Raw genomic sequence first — 16145 nt, forward strand, 5'->3', positions numbered from 1 at the left:
GGGCGAAGAACGAAGCCGCAGGGAGACGACATTGTGTGTACAGCCTTGGGACTGCTAGATGACAGTGGCTAAAGCTCCCTGCCTTTTCAATGCACTGCTGGCATGCTTTATTGAAGGCGTTCCGAGACAACTTTCCTGGGTTTTGACTTCGTCCTGATGAAGCCCCTGTTGGGAAATTCGTTTGGGAGTCAGCAGCTGCTGGACTTTTGCGATTGCCTTCACTGTGCACTGAATGCCAGGACGGCATGTGTACGTTAAAACAACGAGCTGGGCAAGAGCAGGAAGAGAGCACGGGAAGCAGAGAGCATCTGGCATCTTGCCCTGGAAAGGGCAGTGTTTTTGGAGAGTGCAGCAAATCCGTGTTTCTGGACAAGGGAGGCATAAGTGCGCTGCGCTCCTAAGCTATCTCCCTGCTAAGACACACTGCCAAAGCTTTTCGCTATGATGCAGTCTAGTGCAGACGCACACTACGGCTCTCGGCTCTCTGTCCGAAGCGAAGCGCCGGTCGCCGGCGTCTTTCGGCTGAAGCAGCGCTTCGGAGCGTACGGCTGTTGTGTGCGCGAAGCAGCCGCTTTTCCTGCTCCGGGAGCCGCACAGAGCGGTAGCTTGCACGAGGGCGAAGAACGAAGCCGCAGAGCACCGGCCTTCTGCGCGCACCCTAAGGACTGCGAGAGGACCGTGGTGGCCGCTCGCCTGCCTCTTCAATTCCATTCTAGCATCCTTATGGAAGGTGTTCAAGGACAAATTCCCTGAGTTTTGAATTCGTCCTGATGCAGCCCCTCCTGGGAAACAACTGCTCGTCGTCTGAGTCTCCGAGTGCAGAGACCTCGATGGCAACTGCAGAAATGAAGGGCTGCGTTGAGTTGTCGAGAAGCAAGAACATAGCCAGCGCCTTGTGTTTGGGAGTCAGCAGCTGCTGGACTTTTGCGATTGCTTTCACTGTGCACTGAATGCCAGGACGGCATGTGCACGTTAAAACAACGAGCTGGGCAAGAGCAGGAAGGGAGCACGGGCATCAGAGAGCATCTGACATCTTGCCCTGGAAAGGGCAGTGTTTTTGGAGTGTGCAGTAAAATCGTGTTTCTGGACAAGGGAGGCATAAGTGCGCTGCGCTCCTAAGCTATCTCCCTGCTAAGACACACTGCCAAAGCTTTTCGCTATGATGCAGTCTAGTGCAGACGCACACTACGGCTCTCGGCTCTCTGTCCGAAGCGAAGCGCCGGTCGCCGGCGTCTTTCGGCTGAAGCAGCGCTTCGGAGCGTACGGCTGTTGTGTGCGCGAAGCAGCCGCTTTTCCTGCTCCGGGAGCCGCACAGAGCGGTAGCTTGCACGAGGGCGAAGAACGAAGCCGCAGAGCACCGGCCTTCTGCGCGCACCCTAAGGACTGCGAGAGGACCGTGGTGGCCGCTCGCCTGCCTCTTCAATTCCATTCTAGCATCCTTATGGAAGGTGTTCCAGGACAATTTTCCTGAGTTTTGAATTCGTCCTGATGCAGCCCCTCCTGGGAAACTCCTACTCGTCCTCTGAGTCTCCGAGTGCAGAGACCTCGATGGCAACTGCAGAAATGAAGGGCTGCGTTGAGTTGTCGAGAAGCAAGAACATAGCCAGCGCCTTGTGTTTGGGAGTCAGCAGCTGCTGGACTTTTGCGATTGCCTTCACTGTGCACTGAATGCCAGGACGGCATGTGCACGTTAAAACAACGAGCTGGGCAAGAGCAGGAAGGGACCACGGGCATCAGAGAGCATCTGGCATCTTGCCCTGGAAAGAGCAGTGTTTTTGGAGTGTGCAGTAAAATCGTGTTTCTGGACAAGGGAGGCATAAGTGCGCTGCGCTCCTAAGCTATCTCCCTGCGAGACACACTGGCAAAGCTTTTCGTTATCATGCAGTCTAGTGCAGACGCACACTGCGGCTCTCCGGAGCTGTCCGAAGCGAAGCGCCGGTCGCCGGCGTCTTTCGGCTGAAGCAGCGCTTCGGGGCGTACGGCTGCCGCTCCGCTGTTGTGTGCGCGAGGCAGCCGCTTCTCCTGCTCCGTGAGCCGGACAGAGCGGTAGCTTGTACGAGGGCGAAGAACGAAGCCGCAGGGAGACGACATTGTGTGTACAGCCTTGGGACTGCTAGATGACAGTGGCTAAAGCTCCCTGCCTTTTCAATGCACTGCTGGCATGCTTTATTGAAGGCGTTCCGAGACAACTTTCCTGGGTTTTGACTTCGTCCTGATGAAGCCCCTGTTGGGAAATTCGTTTGGGAGTCAGCAGCACCTGGACTTTTGCGATTGCCTTCACTGTGCACTGAATGCCAGGACGGCATGTGCACGTTAAAACAACGAGCTGGGCAAGAGCAGAAAGGGAGCACGGGCATCAGAGAGCATCTGACATCTTGCCCTGGAAAGAGCAGTGTTTTTGGAGAGTGCAGTAAAATCGTGTTTCTGGACAAGGGAGGCATAAGTGCGCTGCGCTCCTAAGGTATCTCCCTGCGAGACACACTGGCAAAGCTTTTCGCTATGATGCAGTCTAGTGCAGACGCACACTACGGCTCTCCGGAGCTGTCCGAAGCGAAGCGCCGGTCGCCGGCGTCTTTCGGCTGAAGCAGCGCTTCGGGGCGTACGGCTGCCGCTCCGCTGTTGTGTGCGCGAGGCAGCCGCTTCTCCTGCTCCGCGAGCCGGACAGAGCGGTAGCTTGTACGAGGGCGAAGAACGAAGCCGCAGAGCACCGGCCTTCTGCGCGCACCCTAAGGACTGCGAGAGGACCGTGGTGGCCGCTCGCCTGCCCCTTCCATTCCATTCTAGCATCCTTAGGGAAGGTGTTCAAGGACAAATTCCCTGAGTTTTGAATTCGTCCTGATGCAGCCCCTCCTGGGAAACAACTGCTCGTCCTCTGAGTCTCCGACATGCAGAGACCTCGATGGCAACTGCAGAAATGAAGGGCTGCGTTGAGTTGTCGAGAAGCAAGAACATAGCCAGCGCCTTGTGTTTGGGAGTCAGCAGGTGCTGGACTTTTGCGATTGCTTTCACTGTGCACTGAATGCCAGGACGGCATGTGCACGTTAAAACAACGAGCTGGGCAAGAGCAGGAAGGGAGCACGGGCATCAGAGAGCATCTGACATCTTGCCCTGGAAAGAGCAGTGTTTTTGGAGTGTGCAGTAAAATCGTGTTTCTGGACAAGGGAGGCATAAGTGCGCTGCGCTCCTAAGCTATCTCCCTGCGAGACACACTGGCAAAGCTTTTCGTTATCATGCAGTCTAGTGCAGACGCACACTGCGGCTCTCCGGAGCTGTCCGAAGCGAAGCGCCGGTCGCCGGCGTCTTTCGGCTGAAGCAGCGCTTCGGGGCGTACGGCTGCCGCTCCGCTGTTGTGTGCGCGAGGCAGCCGCTTCTCCTGCTCCGTGAGCCGGACAGAGCGGTAGCTTGTACGAGGGCGAAGAACGAAGCCGCAGGGAGACGACATTGTGTGTACAGCCTTGGGACTGCTAGATGACAGTGGCTAAAGCTCCCTGCCTTTTCAATGCACTGCTGGCATGCTTTATTGAAGGCGTTCCGAGACAACTTTCCTGGGTTTTGACTTCGTCCTGATGAAGCCCCTGTTGGGAAATTCGTTTGGGAGTCAGCAGCTGCTGGACTTTTGCGATTGCCTTCACTGTGCACTGAATGCCAGGACGGCATGTGTACGTTAAAACAACGAGCTGGGCAAGAGCAGGAAGAGAGCACGGGAAGCAGAGAGCATCTGGCATCTTGCCCTGGAAAGGGCAGTGTTTTTGGAGAGTGCAGCAAATCCGTGTTTCTGGACAAGGGAGGCATAAGTGCGCTGCGCTCCTAAGCTATCTCCCTGCTAAGACACACTGCCAAAGCTTTTCGCTATGATGCAGTCTAGTGCAGACGCACACTACGGCTCTCGGCTCTCTGTCCGAAGCGAAGCGCCGGTCGCCGGCGTCTTTCGGCTGAAGCAGCGCTTCGGAGCGTACGGCTGTTGTGTGCGCGAAGCAGCCGCTTTTCCTGCTCCGGGAGCCGCACAGAGCGGTAGCTTGCACGAGGGCGAAGGACGAAGCCGCAGAGCACCGGCCTTCTGCGCGCACCCTAAGGACTGCGAGAGGACCGTGGTGGCCGCTCGCCTGCCTCTTCAATTCCATTCTAGCATCCTTATGGAAGGTGTTCCAGGACAATTTTCCTGAGTTTTGAATTCGTCCTGATGCAGCCCCTCCTGGGAAACTCCTACTCGTCCTCTGAGTCTCCGAGTGCAGAGACCTCGATGGCAACTGCAGAAATGAAGGGCTGCGTTGAGTTGTCGAGAAGCAAGAACATAGCCAGCGCCTTGTGTTTGGGAGTCAGCAGCTGCTGGACTTTTGCGATTGCCTTCACTGTGCACTGAATGCCAGGACGGCATGTGCACGTTAAAACAACGAGCTGGGCAAGAGCAGGAAGGGAGCACGGGCACCAGAGAGCATCTGACATCTTGCCCTGGAAAGAGCAGTGTTTTTGGAGTGTGCAGTAAAATCGTGTTTCTGGACAAGGGAGGCATAAGTGCGCTGCGCTCCTAAGCTATCTCCCTGCGAGACACACTGGCAAAGCTTTTCGTTATCATGCAGTCTAGTGCAGACGCACACTGCGGCTCTCCGGAGCTGTCCGAAGCGAAGCGCCGGTCGCCGGCGTCTTTCGGCTGAAGCAGCGCTTCGGGGCGTACGGCTGCCGCTCCGCTGTTGTGTGCGCGAGGCAGCCGCTTCTCCTGCTCCGTGAGCCGGACAGAGCGGTAGCTTGTACGAGGGCGAAGAACGAAGCCGCAGGGAGACGACATTGTGTGTACAGCCTTGGGACTGCTAGATGACAGTGGCTAAAGCTCCCTGCCTTTTCAATGCACTGCTGGCATGCTTTATTGAAGGCGTTCCGAGACAACTTTCCTGGGTTTTGACTTCGTCCTGATGAAGCCCCTGTTGGGAAATTCGTTTGGGAGTCAGCAGCTGCTGGACTTTTGCGATTGCCTTCACTGTGCACTGAATGCCAGGACGGCATGTGCACGTTAAAACAACGAGCTGGGCAAGAGCAGGAAGGGACCACGGGCATCAGAGAGCATCTGGCATCTTGCCCTGGAAAGAGCAGTGTTTTTGGAGAGTGCAGTAAAATCGTGTTTCTGGACAAGGGAGGCATAAGTGCGCTGCGCTCCTAAGGTATCTCCCTGCGAGACACACTGCTAAAGCTTTTCGCTATGATGCAGTCTAGTGCAGACGCACACTACGGCTCTCCGGAGCTGTCCGAAGCGAAGCGCCGGTCGCCGGCGTCTTTCGGCTGAAGCAGCGCTTCGGGGCGTACGGCTGCCGCTCCGCTGTTGTGTGCGCGAGGCAGCCGCTTCTCCTGCTCCGCGAGCCGGACAGAGCGGTAGCTTGTACGAGGGCGAAGAACGAAGCCGCAGAGCACCGGCCTTGTGCGCGCACCCTAAGGACTGCGAGAGGACCGTGGTGGCCGCTCGCCTGCCCCTTCCATTCCATTCTAGCATCCTTAGGGAAGGTGTTCAAGGACAAATTCCCTGAGTTTTGAATTCGTCCTGATGCAGCCCCTCCTGGGAAACAACTGCTCGTCGTCTGAGTCTCCGAGTGCAGAGACCTCGATGGCAACTGCAGAAATGAAGGGCTGCGTTGAGTTGTCGAGAAGCAAGAACATAGCCAGCGCCTTGTGTTTGGGAGTCAGCAGCTGCTGGACTTTTGCGATTGCTTTCACTGTGCACTGAATGCCAGGACGGCATGTGCACGTTAAAACAACGAGCTGGGCAAGAGCAGGAAGGGAGCACGGGCATCAGAGAGCATCTGACATCTTGCCCTGGAAAGAGCAGTGTTTTTGGAGTGTGCAGTAAAATCGTGTTTCTGGACAAGGGAGGCATAAGTGCGCTGCGCTCCTAAGCTATCTCCCTGCGAGACACACTGCCAAAGCTTTTCGTTATCATGCAGTCTAGTGCAGACGCACACTGCGGCTCTCCGGAGCTGTCCGAAGCGAAGCGCCGGTCGCCGGCGTCTTTCTGCTGAAGCAGCGCTTCGGGGCGTACGGCTGCCGCTCCGCTGTTGTGTGCGCGAGGCAGCCGCTTCTCCTGCTCCGTGAGCCGGACAGAGCGGTAGCTTGTACGAGGGCGAAGAACGTTGCCGCAGGGAGACGACATTGTGTGTACAGCCTTGGGACTGCTAGATGACAGTGGCTAAAGCTCCCTGCCTTTTCAATGCACTGCTGTCATGCTTTATTGAAGGCGTTCCGAGACAACTTTCCTGGGTTTTGACTTCGTCCTGATGAAGCCCCTGTTGGGAAATTCGTTTGGGAGTCAGCAGCACCTGGACTTTTGCGATTGCCTTCACTGTGCACTGAATGCCAGGACGGCATGTGCACGTTAAAACAACGAGCTGGGCAAGAGCAGAAAGGGAGCACGGGCATCAGAGAGCATCTGACATCTTGCCCTGGAAAGAGCAGTGTTTTTGGAGAGTGCAGTAAAATCGTGTTTCTGGACAAGGGAGGCATAAGTGCGCTGCGCTCCTAAGGTATCTCCCTGCGAGACACACTGCTAAAGCTTTTCGCTATGATGCAGTCTAGTGCAGACGCACACTACGGCTCTCCGGAGCTGTCCGAAGCGAAGCGCCGGTCGCCGGCGTCTTTCGGCTGAAGCAGCGCTTCGGGGCGTACGGCTGCCGCTCCGCTGTTGTGTGCGCGAGGCAGCCGCTTCTCCTGCTCCGCGAGCCGGACAGAGCGGTAGCTTGTACGAGGGCGAAGAACGAAGCCGCAGAGCACCGGCCTTGTGCGCGCACCCTAAGGACTGCGAGAGGACCGTGGTGGCCGCTCGCCTGCCCCTTCCATTCCATTCTAGCATCCTTAGGGAAGGTGTTCAAGGACAAATTCCCTGAGTTTTGAATTCGTCCTGATGCAGCCCCTCCTGGGAAACAACTGCTCGTCGTCTGAGTCTCCGAGTGCAGAGACCTCGATGGCAACTGCAGAAATGAAGGGCTGCGTTGAGTTGTCGAGAAGCAAGAACATAGCCAGCGCCTTGTGTTTGGGAGTCAGCAGCTGCTGGACTTTTGCGATTGCTTTCACTGTGCACTGAATGCCAGGACGGCATGTGCACGTTAAAACAACGAGCTGGGCAAGAGCAGGAAGGGAGCACGGGCATCAGAGAGCATCTGACATCTTGCCCTGGAAAGAGCAGTGTTTTTGGAGTGTGCAGTAAAATCGTGTTTCTGGACAAGGGAGGCATAAGTGCGCTGCGCTCCTAAGCTATCTCCCTGCGAGACACACTGCCAAAGCTTTTCGTTATCATGCAGTCTAGTGCAGACGCACACTGCGGCTCTCCGGAGCTGTCCGAAGCGAAGCGCCGGTCGCCGGCGTCTTTCGGCTGAAGCAGCGCTTCGGGGCGTACGGCTGCCGCTCCGCTGTTGTGTGCGCGAGGCAGCCGCTTCTCCTGCTCCGTGAGCCGGACAGAGCGGTAGCTTGTACGAGGGCGAAGAACGAAGCCGCAGGGAGACGACATTGTGTGTACAGCCTTGGGACTGCTAGATGACAGTGGCTAAAGCTCCCTGCCTTTTCAATGCACTGCTGGCATGCTTTATTGAAGGCGTTCCGAGACAACTTTCCTGGGTTTTGACTTCGTCCTGATGAAGCCCCTGTTGGGAAATTCGTTTGGGAGTCAGCAGCTGCTGGACTTTTGCGATTGCCTTCACTGTGCACTGAATGCCAGGACGGCATGTGTACGTTAAAACAACGAGCTGGGCAAGAGCAGGAAGAGAGCACGGGAAGCAGAGAGCATCTGGCATCTTGCCCTGGAAAGGGCAGTGTTTTTGGAGAGTGCAGCAAATCCGTGTTTCTGGACAAGGGAGGCATAAGTGCGCTGCGCTCCTAAGCTATCTCCCTGCTAAGACACACTGCCAAAGCTTTTCGCTATGATGCAGTCTAGTGCAGACGCACACTACGGCTCTCGGCTCTCTGTCCGAAGCGAAGCGCCGGTCGCCGGCGTCTTTCGGCTGAAGCAGCGCTTCGGAGCGTACGGCTGTTGTGTGCGCGAAGCAGCCGCTTTTCCTGCTCCGGGAGCCGCACAGAGCGGTAGCTTGCACGAGGGCGAAGAACGAAGCCGCAGAGCACCGGCCTTCTGCGCGCACCCTAAGGACTGCGAGAGGACCGTGGTGGCCGCTCGCCTGCCTCTTCAATTCCATTCTAGCATCCTTATGGAAGGTGTTCAAGGACAAATTCCCTGAGTTTTGAATTCGTCCTGATGCAGCCCCTCCTGGGAAACAACTGCTCGTCGTCTGAGTCTCCGAGTGCAGAGACCTCGATGGCAACTGCAGAAATGAAGGGCTGCGTTGAGTTGTCGAGAAGCAAGAACATAGCCAGCGCCTTGTGTTTGGGAGTCAGCAGCTGCTGGACTTTTGCGATTGCTTTCACTGTGCACTGAATGCCAGGACGGCATGTGCACGTTAAAACAACGAGCTGGGCAAGAGCAGGAAGGGAGCACGGGCATCAGAGAGCATCTGACATCTTGCCCTGGAAAGGGCAGTGTTTTTGGAGTGTGCAGTAAAATCGTGTTTCTGGACAAGGGAGGCATAAGTGCGCTGCGCTCCTAAGCTATCTCCCTGCTAAGACACACTGCCAAAGCTTTTCGCTATGATGCAGTCTAGTGCAGACGCACACTACGGCTCTCGGCTCTCTGTCCGAAGCGAAGCGCCGGTCGCCGGCGTCTTTCGGCTGAAGCAGCGCTTCGGAGCGTACGGCTGTTGTGTGCGCGAAGCAGCCGCTTTTCCTGCTCCGGGAGCCGCACAGAGCGGTAGCTTGCACGAGGGCGAAGAACGAAGCCGCAGAGCACCGGCCTTCTGCGCGCACCCTAAGGACTGCGAGAGGACCGTGGTGGCCGCTCGCCTGCCTCTTCAATTCCATTCTAGCATCCTTATGGAAGGTGTTCCAGGACAATTTTCCTGAGTTTTGAATTCGTCCTGATGCAGCCCCTCCTGGGAAACTCCTACTCGTCCTCTGAGTCTCCGAGTGCAGAGACCTCGATGGCAACTGCAGAAATGAAGGGCTGCGTTGAGTTGTCGAGAAGCAAGAACATAGCCAGCGCCTTGTGTTTGGGAGTCAGCAGCTGCTGGACTTTTGCGATTGCCTTCACTGTGCACTGAATGCCAGGACGGCATGTGCACGTTAAAACAACGAGCTGGGCAAGAGCAGGAAGGGACCACGGGCATCAGAGAGCATCTGGCATCTTGCCCTGGAAAGAGCAGTGTTTTTGGAGTGTGCAGTAAAATCGTGTTTCTGGACAAGGGAGGCATAAGTGCGCTGCGCTCCTAAGGTATCTCCCTGCGAGACACACTGGCAAAGCTTTTCGTTATCATGCAGTCTAGTGCAGACGCACACTGCGGCTCTCCGGAGCTGTCCGAAGCGAAGCGCCGGTCGCCGGCGTCTTTCGGCTGAAGCAGCGCTTCGGGGCGTACGGCTGCCGCTCCGCTGTTGTGTGCGCGAGGCAGCCGCTTCTCCTGCTCCGTGAGCCGGACAGAGCGGTAGCTTGTACGAGGGCGAAGAACGTTGCCGCAGGGAGACGACATTGTGTGTACAGCCTTGGGACTGCTAGATGACAGTGGCTAAAGCTCCCTGCCTTTTCAATGCACTGCTGGCATGCTTTATTGAAGGCGTTCCGAGACAACTTTCCTGGGTTTTGACTTCGTCCTGATGAAGCCCCTGTTGGGAAATTCGTTTGGGAGTCAGCAGCACCTGGACTTTTGCGATTGCCTTCACTGTGCACTGAATGCCAGGACGGCATGTGCACGTTAAAACAACGAGCTGGGCAAGAGCAGAAAGGGAGCACGGGCATCAGAGAGCATCTGACATCTTGCCCTGGAAAGAGCAGTGTTTTTGGAGAGTGCAGTAAAATCGTGTTTCTGGACAAGGGAGGCATAAGTGCGCTGCGCTCCTAAGGTATCTCCCTGCGAGACACACTGCTAAAGCTTTTCGCTATGATGCAGTCTAGTGCAGACGCACACTACGGCTCTCCGGAGCTGTCCGAAGCGAAGCGCCGGTCGCCGGCGTCTTTCGGCTGAAGCAGCGCTTCGGGGCGTACGGCTGCCGCTCCGCTGTTGTGTGCGCGAGGCAGCCGCTTCTCCTGCTCCGCGAGCCGGACAGAGCGGTAGCTTGTACGAGGGCGAAGAACGAAGCCGCAGAGCACTGGCCTTCTGCGCGCACCCTAAGGACTGCGAGAGGACCGTGGTGGCCGCTCGCCTGCCCCTTCCATTCCATTCTAGCATCCTTAGGGAAGGTGTTCAAGGACAAATTCCCTGAGTTTTGAATTCGTCCTGATGCAGCCCCTCCTGGGAAACAACTGCTCGTCCTCTGAGTCTCCGACATGCAGAGACCTCGATGGCAACTGCAGAAATGAAGGGCTGCGTTGAGTTGTCGAGAAGCAAGAACATAGCCAGCGCCTTGTGTTTGGGAGTCAGCAGGTGCTGGACTTTTGCGATTGCTTTCACTGTGCACTGAATGCCAGGACGGCATGTGCACGTTAAAACAACGAGCTGGGCAAGAGCAGGAAGGGAGCACGGGCATCAGAGAGCATCTGACATCTTGCCCTGGAAAGAGCAGTGTTTTTGGAGTGTGCAGTAAAATCGTGTTTCTGGACAAGGGAGGCATAAGTGCGCTGCGCTCCTAAGCTATCTCCCTGCGAGACACACTGCCAAAGCTTTTCGTTATCATGCAGTCTAGTGCAGACGCACACTGCGGCTCTCCGGAGCTGTCCGAAGCGAAGCGCCGGTCGCCGGCGTCTTTCGGCTGAAGCAGCGCTTCGGGGCGTACGGCTGCCGCTCCGCTGTTGTGTGCGCGAGGCAGCCGCTTGTCCTGCTCCGTGAGCCGGACAGAGCGGTAGCTTGTACGAGGGCGAAGAACGAAGCCGCAGGGAGACGACATTGTGTGTACAGCCTTGGGACTGCTAGATGACAGTGGCTAAAGCTCCCTGCCTTTTCAATGCACTGCTGGCATGCTTTATTGAAGGCGTTCCGAGACAACTTTCCTGGGTTTTGACTTCGTCCTGATGAAGCCCCTGTTGGGAAATTCGTTTGGGAGTCAGCAGCTGCTGGACTTTTGCGATTGCCTTCACTGTGCACTGAATGCCAGGACGGCATGTGTACGTTAAAACAACGAGCTGGGCAAGAGCAGGAAGAGAGCACGGGAAGCAGAGAGCATCTGGCATCTTGCCCTGGAAAGGGCAGTGTTTTTGGAGAGTGCAGCAAATCCGTGTTTCTGGACAAGGGAGGCATAAGTGCGCTGCGCTCCTAAGCTATCTCCCTGCTAAGACACACTGCCAAAGCTTTTCGCTATGATGCAGTCTAGTGCAGACGCACACTACGGCTCTCGGCTCTCTGTCCGAAGCGAAGCGCCGGTCGCCGGCGTCTTTCGGCTGAAGCAGCGCTTCGGAGCGTACGGCTGTTGTGTGCGCGAAGCAGCCGCTTTTCCTGCTCCGGGAGCCGCACAGAGCGGTAGCTTGCACGAGGGCGAAGAACGAAGCCGCAGAGCACCGGCCTTCTGCGCGCACCCTAAGGACTGCGAGAGGACCGTGGTGGCCGCTCGCCTGCCTCTTCAATTCCATTCTAGCATCCTTATGGAAGGTGTTCCAGGACAATTTTCCTGAGTTTTGAATTCGTCCTGATGCAGCCCCTCCTGGGAAACTCCTACTCATCCTCTGAGTCTCCGAGTGCAGAGACCTCGATGGCAACTGCAGAAATGAAGGGCTGCGTTGAGTTGTCGAGAAGCAAGAACATAGCCAGCGCCTTGTGTTTGGGAGTCAGCAGCTGCTGGACTTTTGCGATTGCCTTCACTGTGCACTGAATGCCAGGACGGCATGTGCACGTTAAAACAACGAGCTGGGCAAGAGCAGAAAGGGAGCACGGGCATCAGAGAGCATCTGACATCTTGCCCTGGAAAGAGCAGTGTTTTTGGTGAGTGCAGTAAAATCGTGTTTCTGGACAAGGGAGGCATAAGTGCGCTGCGCTCCTAAGGTATCTCCCTGCGAGACACACTGCTAAAGCTTTTCGCTATGATGCAGTCTAGTGCAGACGCACACTACGGCTCTCCGGAGCTGTCCGAAGCGAAGCGCCGGTCGCCGGCGTCTTTCGGCTGAAGCAGCGCTTCGGGGCGTACGGCTGCCGCTCCGCTGTTGTGTGCGCGAGGCAGCCGCTTCTCCTGCTCCGTGAGCCGGACAGAGCGGTAGCTTGTACGAGGGCGAAGAACGAAGCCGCAGGGAGACGACATTGTGTGTACAGCCTTGGGACTGCTAGATGACAGTGGCTAAAGCTCCCTGCCTTTTCAATGCACTGCTGGCATGCTTTATTGAAGGCGTTCCGAGACAACTTTCCTGGGTTTTGACTTCGTCCTGATGAAGCCCCTGTTGGGAAATTCGTTTGGGAGTCAGCAGCTGCTGGACTTTTGCGATTGCCTTCACTGTGCACTGAATGCCAGGACGGCATGTGTACGTTAAAACAACGAGCTGGGCAAGAGCAGGAAGAGAGCACGGGAAGCAGAGAGCATCTGACATCTTGCCCTGGAAAGGGCAGTGTTTTTGGAGAGTGCAGCAAATCCGTGTTTCTGGACAAGGGAGGCATAAGTGCGCTGCGCTCCTAAGCTATCTCCCTGCTAAGACACACTGCCAAAGCTTTTCGCTATGATGCAGTCTAGTGCAGACGCACACTACGGCTCTCGGCTCTCTGTCCGAAGCGAAGCGCCGGTCGCCGGCGTCTTTCGGCTGAAGCAGCGCTTCGGAGCGTACGGCTGTTGTGTGCGCGAAGCAGCCGCTTTTCCTGCTCCGGGAGCCGCACAGAGCGGTAGCTTGCACGAGGGCGAAGAACGAAGCCGCAGAGCACCGGCCTTCTGCGCGCACCCTAAGGACTGCGAGAGGACCGTGGTGGCCGCTCGCCTGCCTCTTCAATTCCATTCTAGCATCCTTATGGAAGGTGTTCCAGGACAATTTTCCTGAGTTTTGAATTCGTCCTGATGCAGCCCCTCCTGGGAAACTCCTACTCATCCTCTGAGTCTCCGAGTGCAGAGACCTCGATGGCAACTGCAGAAATGAAGGGCTGCGTTGAGTTGTCGAGAAGCAAGAACATAGCCAGCGCCTTGTGTTTGGGAGTCAGCAGCTGCTGGACTTTTGCGATTGCCTTCACTGTGCACTGAATGCCAGGACGGCATGTGCACGTTAAAACAACGAGCTGGGCAAGAGCAGGAAGGGAGCACGGGCATCAGAGAGCATCTGACATCTTGCCCTGGAAAGAGCAGTGTTTTTGGTGAGTGCAGTAAAATCGTGTTTCTGGACAAGGGAGGCATAAGTGCGCTGCGCTCCTAAGGTATCTCCCTGCGAGACACACTGCTAAAGCTTTTCGCTATGATGCAGTCTAGTACAGACGCACACTACGGCTCTCCGGAGCTGTCCGAAGCGAAGCGCCGGTCGCCGGCGTCTTTCGGCTGAAGCAGCGCTTCGGGGCGTACGGCTGCCGCTCCGCTGTTGTGTGCGCGAGGCAGCCGCTTCTCCTGCTCCGCGAGCCGGACAGAGCGGTAGCTTGTACGAGGGCGAAGAACGAAGCCGCAGAGCACCGGCCTTGTGCGCGCACTCTAAGGACTGCGAGAGGACCGTGGTGGCCGCTCGCCTGCCCCTTCCATTCCATTCTAGCATCTTTAGGGAAGGTGTTCAAGGACAAATTCCCTGAGTTTTGAATTCGTCCTGATGCAGCCCCTCCTGGGAAACAACTGCTCGTCGTCTGAGTCTCCGAGTGCAGAGACCTCGATGGCAACTGCAGAAATGAAGGGCTGCGTTGAGTTGTCGAGAAGCAAGAACATAGCCAGCGCCTTGTGTTTGGGAGTCAGCAGGTGCTGGACTTTTGCGATTGCTTTCACTGTGCACTGAATGCCAGGACGGCATGTGCACGTTAAAACAACGAGCTGGGCAAGAGCAGGAAGGGAGCACGGGCATCAGAGAGCATCTGACATCTTGCCCTGGAAAGAGCAGTGTTTTTGGAGTGTGCAGTAAAATCGTGTTTCTGGACAAGGGAGGCATAAGTGCGCTGCGCTCCTAAGCTATCTCCCTGCGAGACACACTGCCAAAGCTTTTCGTTATCATGCAGTCTAGTGCAGACGCACACTGCGGCTCTCCGGAGCTGTCCGAAGCGAAGCGCCGGTCGCCGGCGTCTTTCGGCTGAAGCAGCGCTTCGGGGCGTACGGCTGCCGCTCCGCTGTTGTGTGCGCGAGGCAGCCGCTTCTCCTGCTCCGTGAGCCGGACAGAGCGGTAGCTTGTACGAGGGCGAAGAACGAAGCCGCAGGGAGACGACATTGTGTGTACAGCCTTGGGACTGCTAGATGACAGTGGCTAAAGCTCCCTGCCTTTTCAATGCACTGCTGGCATGCTTTATTGAAGGCGTTCCGAGACAACTTTCCTGGGTTTTGACTTCGTCCTGATGAAGCCCCTGTTGGGAAATTCGTTTGGGAGTCAGCAGCTGCTGGACTTTTGCGATTGCCTTCACTGTGCACTGAATGCCAGGACGGCATGTGTACGTTAAAACAACGAGCTGGGCAAGAGCAGGAAAAGAGCACGGGAAGCAGAGAGCATCTGGCATCTTGCCCTGGAAAGGGCAGTGTTTTTGGAGAGTGCAGCAAATCCGTGTTTCTGGACAAGGGAGGCATAAGTGCGCTGCGCTCCTAAGCTATCTCCCTGCTAAGACACACTGCCAAAGCTTTTCGCTATGATGCAGTCTAGTGCAGACGCACACTACGGCTCTCGGCTCTCTGTCCGAAGCGAAGCGCCGGTCGCCGGCGTCTTTCGGCTGAAGCAGCGCTTCGGAGCGTACGGCTGTTGTGTGCGCGAAGCAGCCGCTTTTCCTGCTCCGGGAGCCGCACAGAGCGGTAGCTTGCACGAGGGCGAAGAACGAAGCCGCAGAGCACCGGCCTTCTGCCCGCACACTAAGGACTGCGAGAGGACCGTGGTGGCCGCTCGCCTGCCTCTTCAATTCCATTCTAGCATCCTTATGGAAGGTGTTCCAGGACAATTTTCCTGAGTTTTGAATTCGTCCTGATGCAGCCCCTCCTGGGAAACTCCTACTCGTCCTCTGAGTCTCCGAGTGCAGAGACCTCGATGGCAACTGCAGAAATGAAGGGCTGCGTTGAGTTGTCGAGAAGCAAGAACATAGCCAGCGCCTTGTGTTTGGGAGTCAGCAGGTGCTGGACTTTTGCGATTGCCTTCACTGTGCACTGAATGCCAGGACGGCATGTGCACGTTAAAACAACGAGCTGGGCAAGAGCAGGAAGGGACCACGGGCATCAGAGAGCATCTGGCATCTTGCCCTGGAAAGAGCAGTGTTTTTGGAGTGTGCAGTAAAATCGTGTTTCTGGACAAGGGAGGCATAAGTGCGCTGCGCTCCTAAGCTATCTCCCTGCGAGACACACTGGCAAAGCTTTTCGTTATCATGCAGTCTAGTGCAGACGCACACTGCGGCTCTCCGGAGCTGTCCGAAGCGAAGCGCCGGTCGCCGGCGTCTTTCGGCTGAAGCAGCGCTTCGGGGCGTACGGCTGCCGCTCCGCTGTTGTGTGCGCGAGGCAGCCGCTTCTCCTGCTCCGTGAGCCGGACAGAGCGATAGCTTGTACGAGGGCGAAGAACGAAGCCGCAGGGAGACGACATTGTGTGTACAGCCTTGGGACTGCTAGATGACAGTGGCTAAAGCTCCCTGCCTTTTCAATGCACTGCTGGCATGCTTTATTGAAGGCGTTCCGAGACAACTTTCCTGGGTTTTGACTTCGTCCTGATGAAGCCCCTGTTGGGAAATTCGTTTGGGAGTCAGCAGCACCTGGACTTTTGCGATTGCCTTCACTGTGCACTGAATGCCAGGACGGCATGTGCACGTTAAAACAACGAGCTGGGCAAGAGCAGAAAGGGAGCACGGGCATCAGAGAGCATCTGACATCTTGCCCTGGAAAGAGCAGTGTTTTTGGAGAGTGCAGTAAAATCGTGTTTCTGGACAAGGGAGGCATAAGTGCGCTGCGCTCCTAAGGTATCTCCCTGCGAGACACACTGCTAAAGCTTTTCGCTATGATGCAGTCTAGTGCAGACGCACACTACGGCTCTCCGGAGCTGTCCGAAGCGAAGCGCCGGTCGCCGGCGTCTTTCGGCTGAAGCAGCGCTT

This window comes from Lonchura striata, chromosome 10, assembly GCF_050655825.1.
Source record: "Lonchura striata isolate lonStrDom1 chromosome 10, ASM5065582v1, whole genome shotgun sequence".
Classification (NCBI taxonomy): domain Eukaryota; kingdom Metazoa; phylum Chordata; class Aves; order Passeriformes; family Estrildidae; genus Lonchura; species Lonchura striata.